This window comes from Strigops habroptila, chromosome 5 (genome assembly GCF_004027225.2).
Source record: "Strigops habroptila isolate Jane chromosome 5, bStrHab1.2.pri, whole genome shotgun sequence".
Lineage (NCBI taxonomy): Eukaryota > Metazoa > Chordata > Aves > Psittaciformes > Psittacidae > Strigops > Strigops habroptila.
Genome location: NC_044281.2, coordinates 1,022,464 through 1,042,724, shown reverse-complemented (window position 1 = coordinate 1,042,724; position 20,261 = coordinate 1,022,464). Strand labels below are relative to the sequence as shown.

Genomic DNA, 20,261 nt, shown 5'->3' with positions numbered 1-20,261 from the left:
CTTCTTGATCTCTTGTCAGTGATCACTTTGAAGTTAGTTTTCTTCTATTAATGTAATTTCCTATATCAGAAGACTAGTCTGAGTTGTTATTTGGTGCATCTGAATGAAAAGCATGATACCAATCCCTTAAACAGATCCTTTAAACAGACAAGCGGTAACACAAAATGAAATTAAAATTTGAAAGTTTGGGAAAAAATATTCATTATCTGTATTTCTTCCTCAGGTCTTCTGGTTTAAAGTAATTTGTTTAACTGATCTTACAGTAACTTCTGTGTTCCTCTGTCATACCTGCTCTTTTTTTGTTACCATTTTTATACCAAAGGCATTTGAGTATACATTTGAGGACTTAGCTTCTGCAGTGATTCTTCCTGTTCAGAAGAGATCAGGTCTTTCACCTTGCCACTTCTCCAGAACCATCCCAAACTTCACAGAAACAGAAAGAGCAGCTGGCAATGGCATCTTCAATGTAGATCAACACCTTTGCTTATTGAACCAACTAAGTAATATGAACTATTGCCCTTCACATGAGAAACCAGCCAAAATCTGTGCTGGAAAGGAATGAAGCATCTTTTTCCTTACCTCCAAACTGCTTAGACTCTTTTTTTTATCTTTGGCTTTATGTAAAACTCAAGAACAGAGTGGCTTAATCCTTTGGGACTTAGGCTGCAGAGCCCGAGAACAGAGGTATCGTGGCTGTTGTCGGGAATACATCATTTAGTGCATTAACTTTTCTTGCTCGAAGCATTTGGGTTGGTTCACCTCTTCATAAATGGAGACTGAATAACCTGCAAGAACATTTCTTCCAGCTTTGAGTTAATTGGGAAAGCAGAAGCTTTCCTGTGGATGTTCTTCACTGGGTTTTCTGCTTGTTAGATTTAATTATTAGCAGTTAAATATCTTGAAGTAAATCTGTCTGAGAATTACAAAGGTTATCCACTGATCTATAGTGACTGTTGGTGAGTTTGGGTACAAAACAGTTTGTTTGGATAGTACATTTTAATATAAAACATTCATACTATATAAAATATAAGAAATTAAATTTCATGGTTCACAGATGCTGCATCTTCTCACTGTACATTTCAGAGGAGATATTATTTGTGGTGAAAAGCACTAGAAATAGCTCTAAAGAAGCATTTTATTTTCAGATAATTTGATGGGTAGTGTTCCTTGAAGAAACTGGAAACAGCTGAAATGGCTTGTTTTTGCAAAGTAGTCAAAAGCATATGGGTAGATCAAAACTCAAATACCAGCTCTGTATTACCCAAGTTTATATCCTGCTTCTGTCCGAATGCTTGTTTCTTTATTGGATTGGATCTGGGCAATGCACTCCAAAGGTTTTTAATGGCAAAATGTTTTTTCTAACGCCTTCCCCAGTGAATTTATTTTTTTTAATAATGCTCATTTAATTCATTAACACATTCTTTTTAGCCCAGTTCTCTTTGTCAGACTTGCTTCCCTTGCCAACAATTCTCCACTACAGCCATAAACTTCATTAAACTTTTCCAGCTTCCCAAATGTATCCCTGTGAAATTTTGGGTGCAAACAGTGCTAACGATATTTGAAGAATTCTGATCATCACTGTTTTGGTTTTTTAAGCTCAGATTCCTAAAGTTGAGTGATGGCTCAAGGCAGATGGAAAAGTTGCCTTAGAACAGAAATGATTTTGAAGACATTTATGAAGTTAATTTCAGGTGGTGTTTAAAAAACATTACTAAGGTTTTTAAGCTGGTGCTAGAGGAGCGACCATGCAGGGATCAGTTGTGCTAGCTGCTCCTGAGTGTTGAGGAGCAGTTTCTCAGCTGCATCCTGCCTGTTTAACTGCAGGGGACATGGTGGGGAGAAGTGATGGAGCACCTAAAAGTGTCCTGTGTTGTCACATTGCACAATACAGAGGAAAACCTTTGCTTTGCCTGTTTCTGAAGGTGGCCCTGAGGCTTCATGTCTGAGAGAGGAGAAGAGATGTTCCTTTGAGTCAGAGCTTCCCCAGAGCTGGCAGTACTCTTCCCCTACCACAGCAACTGGGAAAGTTGTCATGGGGAAGCAGTAGATGTAACTAGACATCACGGCTCCCCTTTCTGTTTGTGGGTGGCTCTTCAGTCCCTTCTACCAGATTTTACTGAAGAGCCTTCTGACTAAATTATCTCTTATACTTCATTGTAATAACCTTGTCAGTTCTGTTAGGTGGAAATGCTTTTGATTAAAGTGGAAATTTTTGAGTTTGCAGCTTAGCTAAAGAGGCGGTTGTGTTTCTCAGTAGCTCTTCTGTTCTGTGTTGTAGTCACTGCTTTTTCACTAAGTGTGTCTTGCACACATGGTACAGATGAAGCCCACTAGGTGTTGTGGAAACATCCGGCTGGATGTTTAGAAGAAAGCATTTGCAATGACCCTGTGTCCAACCTGGAAATAATCACTACAGCATGCATGTTTGCAAGACAAGGGCTTTGTGAGTTCAGAGTCCACAACTATTGCCTCTTCTAGTGCTGCACAGGCTTTTTCCTACTTGGAGGTATTTAGAAGGTCAGTATGGTTTTGTGATCCTTCCCTCCTCCTAGCTTTACAAACTTACCTGTACAGGTCAGAGTACATTAGAGTCCATCTTCCAAGATGTGTCTGTCTTGTCTTTCACTTAGTCGGATGCCAAGCTCTGTCCTGTATTCCCACACTGAAAACATCCAACTGTTAGGTGCTTTGAAGTTTTACTAAATTATTATCGAGGGCTTAAAAAAATGGGCACATTCTTGAATCATTTTCAAAGTTTTTTCCCTAAATCCTGGCCAATAACATAATGGTATAACAAACAGAAAGCTGAAAATGCTTTAGAAATAAACCCCTGCTTTCATCTGTCAAGCCAACCAAATGAAGAATGTAGATGATCAGAGGATTATTTGGCAGCTATTGGGAAAGCATCTTTATCAATTATTGGCAGAGCAGAAGGTTCAGATTGGTGTTTGACACTTTGTGTTAGCTTGGAAAACACAAGTAAGCCATCCTGTGCATCTAAATGTGCAAAGTGCTGGCTGCCCTCAGTTTCTCCTTCAATTAAAAAAGGATTGAGACTAAACAGAGTTTTTCAGGCTGGGTCTTTAGTTTTGCATTGATCTTGTAGCAGCTGTTCCACAAACCACCATTAGCTAACTGTACTTCTTCCCTTTCAGCATGGCCCATGAAAATGTATTAACTATTCCTGCAAGACCCAGGGGCGTAATGAAGTATGAATACAGATTATCTGCCATTCATTCCTTTCTCCTGTACACAAGAACAAAGGCTGACCACAGTATGGAGAGGGATCGCAAGCTGTTGGTGACATGCAGGGTTAACATCCCCTAATGTAATCCTGCATAAATGAATGGAGACAAAAACAAAATGTAACTTTGCTGTTGCTGGGACGATGTAATAGAATATTCAGCTCCAACGTGATGGAGGTAGCCTGGTGTTTTGCTAATTGTGCAGAGAGTTCTGAGTTGCGGCATTGTCGCATTAACAGCCTGTTTTCTGCTGCATTCTTGTCAATACCCTCAAATTCATGACTGACAGCTCTGCTGCTTGCTTGAATTTCCGCCTTCATCCCTTTTACTTTTTAATTTATTGTGACAGAGTAGCTTCCTGCTCCAAAATGACTCGAGGAGAGAAAGATGCATCAAAAACTGGAGTCAAGAAACACCTTCCACCTTGTGTAGAGTACCTGGCTGTTTCGTGATTAAAGGCAGCAATTCCTTAGTCGTGCTATTCTTCGTCCAGAGCCTGAGCCTCTGCCAGCCCTTTTGGGTATGGTGGCTGATGGCTCACTTCACACAGCATGAAGGGGTAGCGTCTGACAGCATCTTGCTTGTTTGTCATCTTAGTTATGAAGCCACGTTTGCTTACATGTCAGTCAGGGGAGGATCGCATGCTGAGCATTTGTCAAAATAGTCTGACGTTTCCCTTGATGACCTGTTGAACGTGGCATAAGAATGTGGTAGATCAGCCATAAACAGATTTTTTTGGAATCTCTTTCCAGCACCATGCTGGCGCTGACTTCAAATATCACCTTGTTTAGCCTCATGTTTGGTTTGGCAAAGTAAATGGAGAGATGTGGGTTGGTTACAGCTGCCAGTTGAAGTGGTTTCAGGGAGTGGGTCTTTTCTATGGATTCCAGACCTGTGTTGGCAGGTTTAGGAGGTAACTCAGGGATCGGTGTTGGGACCGGTCCTGTTCAACATCTTTGTCGGCGACATGGACAGTGGGATTGAGTGCACCCTCAGCAAGTTTGCCGACGACACCAAGCTGTGTGGTTCAGTTGATACGCTGGAGGGAAGGGATGCCATCCAGAGGGACCTGGACACGCTTGAGAGGTGGGCTGATGCCAACCTTATGAAGTTTAACCAAGCCAAGTGTAAGGTCCTACACCTGGGTCGGGGCAACCCCAGGCACAGCTGCAGGTTGGGCAGAGAAGAGATTCAGAGCAGCCCTGCAGAGAAGGACTTGGGGGTGTTGGTTGACGAGAAGCTTAACATGAGCCGGCAGTGTGCGCTTGCAGCCCAGAAAGCCAACCGTATCCTGGGCTGCATCAAAAGAAGCGTGACCAGCAGGTCAAAGGAGGTGATCCTGCCCCTCTACTCTGCTCTTGTGAGACCCCACTTGGAGTATTGTGTACAGTTCTGGTGTCCTCAACATAAAAAGGACATGGAGCTGTTGGAGCGAGTCCAGAGGAGGCCACGAGGATGATAAGAGGGCTGGAGCACCTCCCCTATGAAGACAGGCTGAGAGAGTTGGGGCTGTTCAGCCTGGAGAAGAGAAGGCTGCGTGGTGACCTCCTAGCAGCCTTCCAGTATCTGAAGGGGGTCTACAAGGATGCTGGGGAGGGACTCTTCCTTAGGGACTGTAGTGGTAGGACAAGGGGTAATGGGTTCAAACTTAAACAGAGGAAGTTTAGATTAGATATAAGGAAGAAGTTCTTTACAGTGAGGGTGGTGAAGCACTGGAATGGGTTGCCCAGGGAGGCTGTGGATGCTCCATCCCTGGCGGTGTTCAAGGCCAGGTTGGACAAAGCCTTGAGCCACGTGGTTTAGGGCAAGGTGTCCCTGTCCATGGCAGGGGGGTTGGAACTAAATGATCTTAAGGTCCTTTCCAACCCTTACGATTCTATGATTCTATGATTCTAACTTGAGTTTGTTGTTATGTACTGACTACCATGTCAGTAGTGTGAATACTCGGGAACAAAATCTATGAAGCCAGAAACACGTATTTTTTTCTGGTGTCTTGAAAGATCTTTATTTCAATAGTAACACATTTACCGTGTAACCTGCAAATTACTTGTCATATAACACATTTTATTACTCTGCAGCAGCTACAAATAAGTTTCTACTTTTGAGCCCGTGGCTGCCTGTGGATTGTACAGATTGACCATAGCTGCCATTCTTATCCATATGCAGTCCTGTGGCCAGCTCTGGCCATTGGAATCAGCAATTGTTAATGTGGACATTAATTTTGTAGTAGTTTTTAGCACTGGAAAAAGAATCAGGCTTTCTATGAATTTCATGGGAACAATTTAACAGGCCATGTCTATCCAGAGCCCTTTAATCAAGCATCCCACTGGATTTTCTCATCTGAGGATATCGTAAGGATGCTGGTTGTTACATGACTTCTTCTCTGATTAGGGAGTGCTGTCCATTGTGTCAGCTTATGGTCAAGCACTCTGATTTTGTGCTTACAGATACTTAAAATATTGGGCAATTGCTTGGGCAATTGCAACAATAACAGAAGCAACTTGTGATGGTGCTGCTGGCCAAAAGGACCTGATGGGGTGCAGTGAAATCTGTAGGGACAAGGTACCTCACAATTGCTGCTGCTGTGGGTAGCTGAGTTCCTTGCATTACTGCAGTGAAGCAGCAGTCTGACACTGCTGGGGTATTAGCATATCACTCATCTAAAAATAAGTCCTTTATAGTTTCCAAAGTACTTACAGTGCTTGTTGTAGAAAACAACAGCTGCTTTTGATTCTTTAGTAGCATTGAGCACATGAACCCATGAGCTGAAATCCCTCTTGAAAAGTAAATAGGAATTATATTTAATAGGAGGAAGAGGCAGTACACCAGATTTGGGCATCTTTTAAATATTGTTTATTTCTTATCATCTGAAAATTCACAGATGTCTGTCTGCAAAGCTTAAGTAGGTAGATAACCCTGAAAGTTTAACAGACAAATATGATCCTTTGGCTTAAGACTCTGATTTGCTTCATTAGGAATGAAAATTAATGTTTCAACACTACCAGTGTGTTTTTTTTCTCCATTGGCTGCATTCAGGCCAAGCTTTTCACCTTGTCTTGATTTATCTTATAATAATTAGTAGTAATTGTAAGCGATTTCATTTTTATATCTTTAATAATAAACTGAAGAATTGGATTCAAAGAAAAACATGGTTTTTTTACTTTCATAATCATGAAGCTGGTTAACACTGATTTACAGTAGAATTTGTAGATATTTTTGATACTTATTTTTGTGTGTATAGAATAGGATCTGATGTCTGCAAATTTAGTTTGATCATCCAGCACTGCAATTTTGAGCGTAGTTTCTTGTAGGTAGGGCTTAAAGTTACACAAATTCCCAGAGCCCTGGAGCAGAAGAGAACAAGTTACGGTAAGAAGACACAGTCACCTCCTCTTTCTGCCGAGGTAGCAAGGGCCATAGATAGTCAGGTATTCCCAGCTCACTCTAAGTCAGTTGGAGTCAATTAATTCAGTTGAATTTGAGATCTAATGCCTAGGTCTTACTGAAGTCATTTCATGAGAGAAAACAAAGCACACTGGTGGAGAGCTTATCACGGGTTTTGCTGCTTTGCTGGTGGAAGTGTAGTGATGTAGAGAGGGAAACGATTCACCCTGAGTAGGACAATAAAGCAGTGGGGGTCTGGGCATTCCTCTGGATCCTCTTAGTCCTGGATTAATTCTCTGGCATTTAAATTGCATTCTGTTTCTTATCCTTTCCTTAATTTTGACTTGAATGTGTCTCAGTCTTGGTGTAATGTTCCTACACAGACAGCCTTTCTCACCTATTTTATCTCTGCTCTGACAAGTTCAGTTTTGAAGGAGCAGACAGACCCCTTTTCTCTACTGTGCTGCCCTTCTTACTTGTAGATGCCAAAGGTTCCAATTCTGCACAAAACCTAAAATGCACAAAGAAAGAAGCAACCAGTTTTATAATCTAAGCTTGACATTCCACTTTTTTATTATCTGCCTGCAAAATAAATCCTTTTTTCTGGTTTTCAGAACTGAGGTTGGACTGTGGTTTCAATCAGCACTGTGCTGCACTGACTGCAGTGACTTCTGAGACTCTTGTCCTAGGGGTTTTCTTTCTTATATCTTCGAAACTTCAACCTTAGAATCGGCCCATGTTTGCGATAAAAAGAGTATAGAATGTTTGGCAGAGAAATCAGTGTGAGTCTTAAGACCGAGTTCCTAACAGGAACTCTCGTGTCTGAATTGGTTCAGATAGCCGTTCACCCTTGAGGAGCCCCTCTTGGGCACTGCTTAACAGACACAAAGCAGCTTTACCTGGGTTTTGAAATGATTCTCCTTGTCTTGCTGAGAGGAGAGTTGATCTTAATGGCTTGGCCTCCACACCATTCACTCACCCTTATGATGAGTGGTTACTCATCCATGATATAATTACTGCATTCTGCAGGCAGTCCCAGCTGTAGTTCCTTGGCTGAAAGGACATTCTCTCTTGGGTGTGTGAGTAAAGTCTGTGGCTGTCTTCTTAGAAATAAAAATGAAGGCTGCAATCAGGAGGATTATTTCTTGAACAAGGCAGTACAGATAGTACTGAAATAGGTGAAAAGGAAGAGAAAGTTTTTGCCTTGATCATTAGAAGCAATCAATGGAATATAATTAATGTAAATTATTGTAGGTGGGGAGATACAGAACTGCAGGGAACTTGAGATTTAAAGTAATTTTTTGATTAAAGTTTCCTAGACTGTAAATCTGTAATTGAGTGGAGAAAGGAGGGTAATCCATCCATATATTACAAGCTAAACAATCTGGTCTTGAACATACTGAAATATGACATAATAATAATTAGGTGTAGAACAAAAGAGTGTTTGTGGAGCTGAGAGTAAAGGAATTACTGAATTGACAAGCCTGACACTTCCAGGCTTTTTCAAGACTAAAAATTATACTTTTAACAAAACGTTCTTATGTTTGGTGTGTCACTGTGGTATGGACAGATGTGTCAACCTCAGTTCCACTATCATTTTTGAAGGATTTCTGTTTTCTGCCCTTTCGCTTCTCTGATAAAAGTTGGATATTGTTTTGGGTCTGTCAGTCTAATATTCTTGTACCAGCAGCAGAGTAATTTGAAGACATTATGAATACTGATGAAATTGAGTAAGGAGATACGAGAAAGTTTTGCTAGGCAGCTGGCAGGTTACATGAAAATAAGCTTGTGTTTTTAATGTAACTGCAAATTAAAGGTCTTGATAGAAACATTTATTTGTTCTTTCTTGTTTATGCCCAGTGTGACCAAGTAAAGTGTTTCTAAATCCCATGGGGAGGGCTGTTTGTTCTGTAACTTCAGGTTTTCCAGCACTTCATCCTCGAGGCGTTTTCAGAAGGTGTTTCACAGAATCACAAAGCCTCTGAGGCTGGCGGGGAGCTCTGGCAATTGTCTAGTCCTGCCTCTGTGCTCAGGGTAGAGTGAGCTGGAGCAGATTGCCCAGCACTGTGTACAGTCAGGTTTTGAGCATCTCCATTTTGGGAATCTCCATTCCCAAGGATGGAGACTTCACAACCTCTCTGGGCAACCTGTTCCCATGTCCCACCACCCTTACAGTAAAACAGACTCTTTAAAAGACATTTCCTGTATTTCGGTTTGTGCCCATTGCCTCTCACGACTGCGAAGAGTCTTGGTCTGTCCTCTTTGCAGTGTCCCATCAGGTACTTGTACAAATCATGGTCCCTCTAAGCCTTCTTTTCTCTAGACTGAACAGTCTCAAGTCAGTCTCTAGTCTCTCCTGTGACAGATGCTCTCATTCAATAACCATCTTTGTGGCCCTTTGCCAAGCTCACTCAGTAAGTCCCTATCTCTCTAATCCTGGGAAGCCTGGCACTGGGCACAGCACTCCACATGTATCTCATCAAGCCTGAGTGGGGTGAAAGGATCACCCCCCTTGACCTGCTGCCAGTCCTCTTCATAGTACAGCCCAGGATGCTAGTGGTCTTCTTGGTCAGCTTGGTGGCCAGCCAAAACCCCAGTGTCCTTCCCAGTTCTACATTATCAGCAAACTCTGCCCTTCATCCAGGTCATTAATGAAAAGGTTAAACAGTATTGGCCCCGATATCAGCTCCTTGAGTACTCCACTAGGACTTTGTGCCACTGATCACAATCCCTCGAACCCAGCAGTTCAGCTGGTTCAGTCCACCTCACTGTCCATTTATGCAGTCCACACCATCAGTTTGTCTTGGAGCTTCACTGAAGTGAACCTTTAGAAATTGTTTCACTTTTTAGTCTTTTTTTGTAAAGGAATAAGGCTTATGCAGTGCTGCCATCCATCTGTCCCTTCCCTCATCCCAGCCTCCCCCTTAATCCCTGTAGCTTTTAAACACACGCATCAATTTCTGTCAAATTTGACAAAGCAGCAGAGTCTTTGCATCCAGCTCCCATAACTGTCACCAGAACTGTGAGCAGCAGCAAGGAGAAGGATGGTTTGTGAGTGAGGCACCCAGAAAGCCTGCCATGCAAGCTCAGCCAGAGCTCACTCTGAAGGGGTGCTCTCGGGACTGTGTGGGCACTCACCGCTCAGCGTAGACCATGAGGTTTGCCTTTCCCTCAGCTGGTAGCGAGGTGATCTGAGCAACACAAGAGGCTGCAGGAGGGTGAGGGAATGATGGAATCACAGACTGGTTTGGGTTGGAAGGGACTTTAAAGCTCATTCAGTTCCAGCCCCCTGCCACGGGCAGGGACACCTTCCACTAGAGCAGGTTGCTCCAAGCCCCTGTGTCCAACCTGGCCTTGAACACTGCCAGGGATGGGGCAGCCACAGCTTCTCTGGGCACCCTGTGCCAGCGCCTCAGCACCCTCACAGGGAAGAGCTTCTGCCTCAGAGCTCATCTCAGTCTCCCCTCTGGCAGGTTAAAGCCATTCCCCTTGTCCTGTCCCTACATCCCTTGTCCAAAGCCCCTCTCCAGGTTTCCTGTAGCCCCTTCAGGCACTGGAAGCTGCTCTAAGCTCTCCCTGGAGCCGCCTTTTCTCCAGGCTGAACAGGCAGTTCTTGCGGGGGGAGAGAAGGTGGCAAAGTATCAAGGATACCAAGGAAAAGCTGTATTGGGAGACGAGGGCGTAGTTAGTAATGATAGTCTGCAAATCTGTAGGCAGTCGTGTTTTGCTATCTTTGCTTGCCGAATGTGACTTTTAAAGCCCTTTCTGATTTTGCTAGATGTTCCCTAGCTGCATGGGTAAAAACGTGTGGGTTGCAAATAGACGCTTGCACGCTACGTGAAGCTTTATTCTGGTAAAGAGAACTACCCACAAGCGATTCAAACACCACGGGGAGTTCCATCATTTCATACTGATTTCAAGATCTGCTTTTTTTCACTTGCATTTGTCTTTTTTCCTCTTCTGTATTTTGCCACTTTTGAACTAATTACTAATCAGACTACATGCCCCATCCCTGGCAGTGTTCAAGGCCAGGTTGGACACAGGGGCTTGGAGCAACCTGCTCTAGTGGAAGGTGTCCAGGTCCATGGCACGGAGTTGGGACTGAATGAGCTTTGAGGTCTCTTCCAACCCAAACCAGAATGTGATTCTGTGATATTCCCATATACGTCAATTTTTAGGGGGCTTTTGCACAACTCATTTTTTCTTTTTCAGTACTGTTGCTCTTATTCCAACAGTAGAAAGATACATGCTATTAAGATTGTTTAAAAAGTAATTGAAGTCAAGCCTTTGAAGTTACTGCTCCTTCATTTTCAATTCTTAATTCTCAAGGTTTATAGGAAGAGTTGCTTAGTAAAACCCTTTGTAAAATCATATACTGTGTCATCCTAGCTGCTCTGCTAGCATGCATTCTGCTCTCCTTTTCATGTCTGAACATCTCATTGGATTACTTCTTAACATTTTTAGTTGTTCTCAGTTTGTCTGTAAACTGGGTTTCTCCTTCTGTATTTTCTCTCTTCTACCTGATCTTGGAATTGCTCTGATAGGAAGTTTGTGAGGTCATAGTCTTATATTAAAGAAAATTCCCAGGAGTTTGCTGCGGGATCCAGGGTATTGTTTTTAAAACTCATTAGCATAAGAAATGTTTTGCCAAATGTGGTGATTGCTGCAGTACTTCAGGAGTCCCTTGGTCTTTGCTGGGTTTTCTGATGCTTCCTCTCCAGTTGAGGTATGTTAGATTTCAAGGACAGCTCTCTAGACAGTTCTTTCTACAGAATGATCCAATTACCCTCTGCAAAAGAAATGCATAAAGACACTGGTAAGCTGTAATTTGGCCGTTTTACTACCTTTCTCTCTTCTTAACTATTGTGTTTCTTCACAGAATCACAGACTGGTTTGGGTTGGAAGGGACCTTAAAGCTCATCCAGTTCCAACCCCCTGCCACGGGCAGGGACACCTTCCACTAGAGCAGGTTGCTCCAAGCCCCTGTGTCCAACCTGGCCTTGAACACTGCCAGGGATGGGGCAGCCACAGCTTCTCTGGGCACCCTGTGCCTCACAGCCCTCACAGGGAAGAGCTTCTTCCTTGTATCTAATCTAAACCTCCCCCTCTTTCAGCTTAAAGCCATTCTTCTTGGTGTCTGTTCATTTTAGCATGGATCTCAGCTGGTTGTCCCAGTTCTTGTGACACTGATACATCGTACTTAAAAGTATGAGTAATTGCTTTGCAGGATCATTACAATGGTCTCTCTAGGACTTGAAGCATTCCAGACTGGAGTGCCAACCTCACCTTTCGTTTCAGTCCTACCTTTTGTACTGCAAACACACAGCAGAGTTCTCCACCCAGGATGGCTGGTTTCTTTGGCTGATTCTGTGTGCATTTTCTCCTACTGCTCTTACAGAGAGTCGCAGAGTTACCAGGGTGGATCTGGGCCTCCAGGAACTCCTCAGGCTTTTGATTTGTGATCTGGGTCCAAGAATTTAGGGTGCAAATTAATGTATTTTCAACTTCTTCATTGCTGGACTTTGTCAACAAGTTGGTTGATGCAGTTGGCTCTTAGGTCAAGGAAGGGTAAATGACAGAAAGGCTGTTGAGTACTTGTCAGGACAGGGAGAGGCATGCCCAGATCTTTCTCTCATTATGTTGGCTTCAAGCTGCCTTTGTTAGACCCTCATTCTTTACATTATTTGCATTGTTTGAGTTAATGTTTTGCTTAAATAAGCGTAGTCTCATCCTTGCTGTGCCACTTTATTTACTCATGTTTGAGCTTCTCTTGGACTGGGATCTGTCTTTGCCTGTTGTCTAGTATAAGGTTTTCCACTTAACCTCATTCCCTTGTTTCAGTTGATAACCTTGCAGCAGCCCTTGACAATCCTGAAATCACTCTTCCTAATAGGAAGTAGCTGGTTCTGAACATTTTCAAGAACACTGCTATTTATTTCTAGCAGTACAAAACTGTGACGTGATGAAAATGCAAGGGGTTTTTTAACTTTCTTCAAGTGAAAGAAGAAACTCACATAGATTCCTGGATACTGAACTGAGGATCATTACCTGATTTCATCTGCCAGGGGATACATAACATTGAAGAATTCTTCTAATTTGAACAGCCTGATCTAGTGGAAGGTGGGTTGGAACTGGATGAGCTTTAAGGTCCCTTCCAACGCAAACCACTCTAGGATTCTATGATAGATAAATGCACACACCATGGAGCTCCAGCCAGGACAAGTGCCCGTGGACTCCACATTTGCAGTGTAGGATTCAATAAGCAGCAGAAGGAGCTTCTCAAGGGCAGAACTTGATCTGCTGTGTTCAAGGCTAACCTCAGCTTTTCAAGCTTTTACAACACTGGAAAAGTATTTAGCCCCCAAAGGCTTTAAAATTTCATGTGGGGTTTGTTTTGGAAGCTATTTAATTTTTGTGGTGGGGGTTTTATTACTCTTTGATTAACACTTAACTGTCTTACTAAGAACAGTGGTACCATCCCACTCCAAAACCAGCTTTTCATAACAATTCTCCCTGTGAGTCATTGCATTTATTTACCTCTGTACTTATTGCAGTAAATCCTTCACTTCCTCTGCACACCCAACCACCCTGGTTGGTGTTTGCTGTTCCCACTGAACTTCTTGCAGCCACAGTATAATACATACTTGTTTTCCTGCAACATTACTGCATTTAGACAACGTCACTGGGGTTTTTCTTGCATTGCCTCCCCATTTTGTGTTCTGTGTCCATCTTACAGCCTTTGAAGTCTTTTCCCAGTGGGCATAAAGTACATTAAATGGCATGTGCAAAGGAGCCAACAGCACAGCTGCTATTTGTGGTAACAGAGGTAAAGATGATGGATGGCACCTCTTTCGGGTTCAGCAAAGTTGATTAAGCTTTTGCAGATGTTTTGACTTGCTGAGGTAATGATAGAAATGTGGAAGAAATGAAGATCTTTTGAAGTTTTTGTTTTACATGCTTTAGGCAGGTAAGTAGCTTAAAAGGAAAGCTTTTGCTTTGGATTCTTTAAAGAAATGCATGGCTTTAAAAGGGAACCTTACAGGAGGGTTGTTGAATGCAAACAAGGAGTCTGATCTCTTTAAGTGGAGTTCCCTATGTGCCTCGCCTGCCCAGCCAGGTTTGTTTGGATATCATTTAGCTGGAGTAGAGTATGACTTGCAAAAACCCTCTCACCAGACCCAGGCAGCTCCCATTTCCCCTGTGCTTATAATTCATCCATTAAGAGCTCAGATCGTGAGGACATATCCTCTCTTGGAAATGAGTGACATCCTCGTGGGTGGAAGTGTGTTTGCAGCACAGAGGAGGTTAACATCAGTGTAATTGGGATAATTCAGGTAATTTTCTTGAAGGGCTCTCTCTATAACCCTTTCCAACAACGGTATTGACAAGATGGCCAATGTGCCTGGCGCCAGCCTTGGGCTGACCCCAGTAGCGTTGGAGGAGTGTGGAGAAACAAGCACCCAACATCAGGCACTGACTAACCAAGCAATCTCCGTGCTGCCAGGTTTATCTCCCGGGAGGTTTTCTTTGTTTTCAGCAACCTGGGTAAAATCATAAATGGTAATAAGCAAATGGGTCACAGGGCAAATCCCAAGGCTATTGGCACTGTGGCCATATGACCAGAGGGCTTGTGAAAGTCTCCACCAACTGCCTCCAGCCAAGCTGCTCCAAAAGCAAAAGGGCAGATAGGGCAAGAGGGTCAGGACTCGCATCGTGTTTGATCCGAGGAAGGATTTTCTTGGGGAAGCTGCTTTGCCCTATTCAGCTGGCTCAGTTCCCTCACCTTTGCACAAATGGGATTTAGATGTAGTTAGCCCTGGCTACCCCAGCAGCTTTCACACGCTAATCCACAGCTCTTTCCTCTTCCAGTAACTTCAGAGAGTGCTTTTTTCCTTTGTCTTTGCTTCACTGGCAAACAACAGAGAGTTTGCAGAAGCATGAGGGAAATGCTTCCTACATAGGATCTGAGAATCTCAGATGGATGTGCTGCTTCATGTTCAGCATGCTGATCCTTCTCTCTATCTCTGCAACACATCTTTGACTTCTCCCCAGAGCAGCGTCCTGGCAGGCAGGTCTATTCTGTAACATACCTATATGGACAGATATTTGTCAAAAAAAGGCCCAAAACTTTCTCTTCTTCCCCCCAGATAATCACAGTAAAAACAGCAGTGGCATTTTTGGGGTTTGGTGTGAGGGCTTAGCTACCTAAAGCATTTTCTCATTGTTTTGCAAAATAAGAGTTGCGTGGTGTCTGGAAGTGGCGTTTAAAAGATGAAGTAGAGAACAGAGGCTGTGAAAATTCATGCTAAGCACAGGAGTCTGTGGGAGATACCTTTGTATAGGTTCTTCACCCCCACTCTTTCTTCTTAGATTTTAAACTGTAATTACAGAGCTTGGAAAAGGGTTCAGGTGGCGTAGAGGCTGAGCAAAATAAATCAACGACAGGGAAATGGTAACAAGGCAGGAACATGAACTGGAAAAGCACCTCACACTTGAGATTTTCGTATTACTCAAAGGTTTCATTCAGCTCCTTTTTAAATGGGAGTGGATGTGTGGGGGATGATGGACGTGAATGCTCATTATTTCCTGCAAGATGGAAAAAAAAGAAAAGGTCACTTTAAATATAACTCATAAGGCTAATGGGTAAACCTACCTGGTGATTATATCCTCCTCCTAAAACTTTGGCTGGAGCTGAGTAATGGCATAGAATCCCAGATTGGTTTGGGTTGGAAGGGACCTTAAAGCTCACCCAGTTCCAACCCCCTGCCACAGGCAGGGACACCTCCACTAGAGCAGGTTGCTCCAAGCCCCTGTGTCCAACCTGGCCTTGTTCCTGTCATGTTCCTGGTGCTCAGGAGACCCCTTTAGTAAACACTTTAAGTACAAGGTCCTGGTAGAAATTGTTTGGACTTTAACCTTGGTGACAAACTTGGGTTAAAATAGTGCTTGGTAAAAATAGTGCTTTTTTATTGTTACTGCTATTTTATTTTCTTTAACACTAAAGAAGGAAGGGCAGGTGCAATTGAGTATTTTTGTGACCTTTTTTTTTTTTTTTGTCGTCTCCATTTGAATTTTACAGCATTGTAAATCTAAACGATGTGAAGGTGGACCAGGAATTGTTTCTCACTATTGTATCTGGGTGGTTGTAGTCACAATCAAGGGACAGAGGCAAGTACCCTCTGCATTTTCCTGCAGGGAATGGCCAGTATGGCGTTCAACCTGGAGAACACAGCCCCCAAAGAGGGGGTATAGTCTCTGACACACTTGAGGGCAGAAACTGAGGTCAGTATTGTGAGTAGGAAGAAGAAAACATTTGCCAAATACTACAGTGTGTGAAGTGGTACCAGTAGTGGATATATTAAAGATAATGGGCTAAATCTGCTTTGGTTTGGGGTTTTTGTTTAGTTGTTTTTTTATTTCTTATAGTGTAATTCTTATGTATACATTTGTTTAAAAAGAAAAGAGATTCCTGAGATAAAGTTTCCATTACAACTTTTCTAAACTCCCCTGGTAGCTGTCAGAGAGACGTTTGGTCTTTTCTTTGGATAACTGAGCAGATCTTCCATTTTCAAATGAAAAGCTTAATAATGGACAAAGAGTTCATCAGTACAACTCAGGGCAGTATAAATTGTTGAAAAATCAGTCTTCTCTTAGAGGTGCCAAGTCAGGTCAGACCCCAGTGTTCAAAAAGGTACCTAGTTCTTGGGTGTGTGCTTCAGTATGCTTTTACAAACTGTAGACCCTAATTCTCCTCTGGGCTTTTGGGGTGGCAGTTTTCTTGTTGTTTCCATATTTGTCTATAAATCCTTTCCCAAGTGCTCCTTGGAGATAAATAACTTGTGATAAATTTCCACTCTGGCCAGGTATTGAGCTTGTTTCACTGTAAAATATCTTGTAGTAACAACTTTCCTGCATTTTTTAATCTCATTTCAGTGTGGCATGTTTTTAAGACAACCAGTTGGGACTTCAGTGAATTGTTTTAATATTACATCAGTCAGTTTGGGGTGTGGTTTTTTTTAATCTAAAGCTAATTAAATAAGGATTTGCTTTTTAATATTTTCTTCGTGCAAATCATTGCACGTGTGCTGTCTGGTAAGAACATGCAGTAAAAATGAAAATCATGAAACCAGTAAGTTGTTTGAAATTGGTGTCTTTGACTAGAATTCTTGCCAAAATACATATATATAATATATATGTTTATCTGCTTAAAGGTTACTTGTTAAACATCTTCGTATAAACAGAACTTCTTTGTTTAAATACAAAGGAGAAGTTCCATGGATGTATTGTTTTAACTTTGCAGTCTGTGCTGTAACCCAGTTTTCAGCTCATGATTTGTGAAATGTGTTGTGGCTTCTATTCCATACTCTTCACCCGCTGATAAACTTTGAGTTTCCCTTTAATTGTTTGTCCCCATCTGGTTTTCATGGAGTGAAGCAGCGATTTGGCCAGCATTACTCATGCAGCAAATACTTCCCACAGGGTTACTCGTGTACCCCTCATCTCTCCCTCTCACCTCCCCACAGCTCAGGGCAAAGCAGCTTTGGGTCTGCTCCAAAATTGTGTAAACTCTCCCATTTTAGATGGTTTCTTCTCATACATGGGTTTGAGAGCTGAGCATCTTCAGAGCTGGTCTGGCTTAACTGGGTGAGGACTGGGATAGGACAGGGATCTGCAGGGAGAACACGCTGCAGCCCAGTGCCTGGGACATATCGGGGTGGCCACCCACCAACAGATGCCTTCAGTCCCTGTGGAGCTGTGTCTGGGCTCATCTGTACCTCTTACATCCAGCTGGTGCTGGGAGAGGACCTGCTGTGCTTTTTTGGAGTGTGCTTAGAGTTACAATGTTTGGTTTGTTCACATTTTTATTAGTTTCCTATTTCCAGCTGATCATCTTGTTTTCCTTTAGAGGGTATGGGGAAGGCATCTGTTGAATTGTACGTGCTGATACTTGCGCTGTCCATCCTGTGCCTGTGCTGTGTGATGGGATGGCCGTTGTGCTAAGGGAATACTGGCGTTATCTGAGCTGCAGCTTCATGCTGCCCATGAGGCCAGTGCCTGATTTCATTCCCTGACTCTCTCTTGCAGAGAGGAGCTCTGTCTCCTGGCTTAGCCCCAGACCTCTCCACCCTAAACCAGGCAAGGCTGCAGGTACTGCTCCCACATAGAAACCCAAGCCTCATTCCTCCCCACCACCCAGCACATCTCTAGAGAACCCAAGAGCAGTTTTGTCCTCCTCTAACTCCATATCTTATATCTTGAAATTTGTGAAGGAAGTAGTATTGATGAAGGGCAAATGATAGTAGTTAGAAATTAGATTTCCCCTTTTAAATGCTCCTGCAGGTGGTATTTCCAGCACTCACTGATGGCCTAGCAGAGCTTAAGGTCTGTCTCTGATGGCGTTTCATGTGTTACAGCATCAGTGCATGTGTAGTAGAATGTTCCAGCCAACCCTCTCCCCCTTCATCAGTTTTTGGCCTGACAGCTCTGAGATGGGAAACTACTTCAGTGCAGAGGCAGCAGCTGTGCCTCTGGCCAAACTAGCGGTGGGACGTGATCCAGGACCAGAGGGACATGGCAAAGCAACCACCACCAGCAGCTAGACAAGCATTCTGGCAGGAGCATAGGTGGTCATTAAGATGAACTGCTTTAGTGGGGGGGATTTCCAGCAGCAAACCTTGTGACTCTTCCCCCTCTCATCAGTGTCTGTTTTGGCATCAAAGGATGGTTGAGGCACAGGGCACTAATGCAGATCTGGGCTTGGGTACAGTTCTTTGGAGTCTCCAGCAGAAAGAATCAGGAGAAGGAAGCTCCATTCAAGTGGGTAGGCTTGGTTTTTTTAATAAGACGGGGTGTTTTGCACAACCTGCCTCTAGCCCATCTTTCTAGTAGTCCTACACTTAGGATCTGTCCTTGAAGGGAAGTTAAGAGAGGGTAAAATGCAGTGCTTTGTTCTTTCCCTTAGCATTCCTAGCAGGATTTTGTATGTGCCTCTTTATAATGCAGGATATGTGCTGCTCTGATTAATTTTTATGCTTCTGATTATTCAGTACTGCACATAAACAGATGTGCACATAGAAAAGTGCCCCTTGGTAATGAGGAACTGTTAAGCCATATGGCATGTGAAGATGGAGTATTACAGCTATGGGATGAAAACCTCCTCTTCAGCACCAGGTTCACATACAGCGAGTATCGTGTTAATAGATTCTTGCCAATGCTGTCAGCCCCTTCATCTAGCAAGTCAGCTGAAGTGACAGCATGGATTTCTGGAGCCTTCCTGCTTTGCTGAGGTCCTCCTTCTGTTAAATCACTGCTGAGAGCCCATTTCCCATTTGAAAAGCTTGTAAAGGTACGCGTGAAAAAGAGGAGTGTGCCCTGACCTGTGTGCACTGTGCTGCTCTTGGATGTTGTAGATACACCAAAGATGTAGTTGGCCCTGTTGCATGTCCAGTGTTTTTTCTTAGCCTAAAAGATCAATGATATTGCCAATGGGTTTTTTGCCTTCTCGTAGCTACTAACCTTTTATTTAGGTCTATATCCCAGTAACAGGACGAGTCCAAAAAGCTTCACTTACCAGATACAGTGTTGTGACCAACATGCTGTGATGTTGTGTGTCTTGATGCTGCGAGCCATCAGTCTGTAATACTGAGCACATCTACCATAAGCAGTAAATTGGAGCTTTCCAGCATTGTTTGCCATTATGAGTAATTATTCTGAGTAATTATTATGTGTTTGTATCAAGATAGTCCAAAATCTATCAGAGCTGAAAACTTCTTCATTGTGAGGGTGGTGATGCCCCATCCCTGGCCGTGTTCAAGGCCAGGTTGGACACAGGGGCTTGGAGCGACCTGCTCTAGTGGAAGGTGTCCCTGCCTGTGGCAGGGGGTTGGAACTCTGGGCATCCACAACCTCTCTGGGCAACCTGTGCCAGCACCTTACCACCCTCATAGTGAAGAGTTTCTTCCTAATGTCTAATCTAAATCTCCCCTCTATCAGGTTAAAGCCATTCCACCTTGTCCTGTCCCTACATGCCCTTGTCAAAAGCCCCTCTCCAGGTTTCTTGTCGGCCCCTTTAGGCACTGGAGCTGCTCTAAGGTCTCACTGGAGCCCTCTCTTCTCCAGCCTGAACAACCCCAACTCTTAGTGCATGCCCCTGTAAGGGAAGACTGCTTTTCCTACAGCTTTAAAACAAACTTCATGCTTTTCAGGACTTCTTAGCAGTATTAGTACGAAGTCATGGTGGATATTGCTGTGCTCACCTTTATCTACTGTTAACGAAGAAGTAAACAAGACCTGATATTAAACTCCTTGGACACCCAACGGTCATTATTTACAGGGGCATTAAACTGACAAATGACAAAACTGCTGTTTTGTCTGTAAATTTCATGTTATTTAGCTCTTTGCTGAGTGGGCTGTACCAGAACACTCAGTGTGCGTCCCAAGGGCATCATTTTATGTACTGGCAAGCCTGGAGCTGTCAAGTTATGTCATTTAAAGCTGGTCCATCTCTTACTGATCGCTCAGGTCATGGCAACGAGGTAAAAGCAGAGCCTTGGCTTGGTGGGCAGAGGATTTCAGTGCTTCCATGGCCCCTGCTCTCCAGGCAGCTCCAGCACACCAGGTCACTGCATTCAG

General features: G+C 43.3%; 1 protein-coding gene across 5 annotated transcripts in view; it reads left to right on the top strand.

The window, feature by feature from the left end:
- The window catches only part of UBE2F (ubiquitin conjugating enzyme E2 F (putative)), a 91,735-nt gene that overhangs the window by 69,115 nt on the left and 2,359 nt on the right, over positions 1–20,261 (top strand). The window contains exon 10 of one of the 5 annotated variants that reach the window (XR_003991561.1): positions 13,366–13,455. The exons of the other annotated variants lie outside the window; for them this stretch is intronic. The gene's annotated coding sequence lies outside the window, so the exon portion shown is untranslated. The remainder of the gene's footprint in view (positions 1–13,365; positions 13,456–20,261) is intronic. 5 annotated transcript variants of the gene reach the window in all.